Below are 2524 nucleotides of genomic sequence, written 5' to 3'. Positions count from 1 at the left end.
CGCGTAAAAGCTTACGTAAAAAATGACGCAAGTCTAGAAAAATCGCCCGACGCACGCAAGACGTGAGAAGTCGCGCAAGGGGGGCGCAAGGGCGCGCAAGGGCCTCTTGCGCTTGCGCTTACGCTTACGTAACCGAGCATAAACCAGCCTTTAGTTGCTGCGGCAACATACGCCGTGGGTCTAACCTGCTCGGGAGGTGGTTAGACCTACTCTTAGTTTGTTGTCTATAAGGCTGAAGGCAGCTCTCCGACAGAAGGAAGTGTTAGAAATGGCATGTCCTTTTCTACGAGAGCCCGTGGACGTAGAGGCTGCGATCCTCAGAAGGAATCTCCGTGAGGAACGATTATTAAGACCCCGGTTGGATATACTTTATTTTCCTGATAATTTTCTTCACGAGCGCTATCGTTTTTCAGCGCAATCTATCATTTATTTAAACCACCTTCTCAGCCCCCATGTTAACTCTCAAACGCACCGGGGGCATGCTTTAAGTTTAATTTTTAATTTTTTATCGCAATTAACGCATGTGCAGAATGATCCGCCCCGTGCATCCCACCCGCTCTGTAGCCTACTACAGTCACTTCAACGTTGTGGCTTTCCCATGATCAGAGTAGCTGACTAACCACGGACCTATAACTGCTGCAAGTCAAGAAACTCATTTTAAGAATGCAAGGCAGAAAAGACCCTTGTACTGCTTTTAACCAGATGCTGTTCTTCTCTACATGCACATGCTCAGCATAATCGTCTGCATTGTTCACTGAAGTAAAACCCTTTGAGTAAACTGTTCAACAAAATAACTTGTCCCACCACAGCCCGTGTTCTAATAAAGACAATCTACTTATTATGAGGATTATTTTATTTCCTGAAAGCACAAAAAAAAAAACACCTTTAACTTATGTTCCAAAATGTGGATCTCCAAAGCATCCTTTTGCATTTTTTGAATTGTTACAATTGCATGGAGGTTGGTGAGGGCATCTGGTTCAAGTAGGGCGATGACGCCATCAGTAACTGGAAGAAGATGATTAGACAGTGCAATTATTACTTGAGCCAGAATATTGCCCCATCTAATTTGCAACGTGCTGGGTTGCGTGTACATATTTAATTATTTTGAATAACCAACCTCTTATACTGTAAAGGCACTTCTATCCTGGGGGGTGGGGGGGATCAGAGGAGCTCCCCCCAGGGATGCCCTCAGCCACAGGACGCATACTCTGTTGGCTGAGGGCCATCTCCTCAGCCTCTGTGAGGGCTGCAGGTGGTGGACCCCCTCCAGTCTGCCGGGCCTCTGCATTTTTTCGATTTGCTAACATGGAGGAAAATGTTACCCTAATATTCAGTAAGCGCTATTTTGAAGACATATATATATGTATATAATGCATTTTGCCTAGGTGTAGCCTTCTAATATATCTAAATCCTATTAAATATTGGCAGTGTTGGGGTGGCTGGGAAATGTACTACTTACATTTACTGCTTAAATATAGTATACAAATATATAATACATGTTGAACATAGCTGTTAAATTAGGTAGAGCAGGCAAAACAGCACAATTGATTTGATTTCAATTAAACATTAGTTTACCTGTTTAAACTATATTTTTGTACTTCATTTGCTGCCAAGTCCTCGTGGGGCAACTCGGGGTTGCCCCACGGGGACTTGTGGGGCAACCCCGAGTCCTCGTGGGGTTGCACACACACACACACACACACACACACACACACACACACACACACACACACACACACACACACACACACACACACACACACACACACACACACACACACACACACACACACACACAATTTACATATTGAATAAGTGGAAGATATTAAACTTTCCTATTATTTTATTTTACTAATTTATTTTACCCTCTCTCGCGCTCTCGCTGCCGCGGCGGAATTGCTTTCTTTTGTTAAAATGGGTAACTGCTCGGCATAGGCGTTCATTAGAATTTCCAATTCCGTGGGGGAAAAGTAAGTGGATCTACGCTGTTGGTCCATGTTTGATCATGTTATCAGAGATCCATTGATGATGGCTCTTTATAGTCAACAGGCACGCCCCCAACCCAGAGTGAACATACTCAGAGTTCATTAACCCAACGCTGATCACCTGTTCTGAAACCGAAAACCCAGAGTTGCTTTTCAACCCTGAACTCTGAGTCAACCAACTCAGAGCGCAGGATTAAACTCAGAGTATGTTAAACCAGCTACCTGAAACAGGCCTCAGGTGAAATTCCTGGGGTGGCGTTGTTGGCAACTTGTCACTAGTTCTTTAACTCAACTTTATCTTATTGGTTCCTCGACCGCCGAATGCCACATATGCAGTTGGTTAGTCCTTCAACCATTCATACCAACAATCCAGGAAATGTGTTGGTTTGAAGCAATGATCAACAGCAATGATCAACACTTTAGTTTGATAGTCCACTGTTGACACTCAACAAGCCATCAGTAGATACTCAGTTGCATGTCAACAGTTAATTGAGTTGACAATCAACTGAACTATATCAACAGATAAGTAACATGTATTC

The 2524-nt window shown here is 43.6% G+C and overlaps 1 long non-coding RNA gene across 1 annotated transcript; it reads right to left on the bottom strand.

The window, feature by feature from the left end:
* Window positions 1–935: 935 nt before the first annotated feature.
* Window positions 936–1625, bottom strand: LOC130391313 (uncharacterized). The gene is made up of 3 exons (XR_008896880.1): window positions 1576–1625; window positions 1118–1300; window positions 936–1005 (listed from the first exon to the last, which is right to left on the bottom strand). It is a non-coding gene; the product is annotated as an uncharacterized LOC130391313 (long non-coding RNA).
* Window positions 1626–2524: the final 899 nt, after the last annotated feature.

The sequence above is a fragment of the Gadus chalcogrammus genome, chromosome 11 (assembly GCF_026213295.1).
Source record: "Gadus chalcogrammus isolate NIFS_2021 chromosome 11, NIFS_Gcha_1.0, whole genome shotgun sequence".
Taxonomy (NCBI): Eukaryota; Metazoa; Chordata; class Actinopteri; order Gadiformes; family Gadidae; genus Gadus; species Gadus chalcogrammus.
Note: the sequence above shows the minus strand (reverse complement) of the source record. Positions and strands in the feature narration are given on the sequence as shown.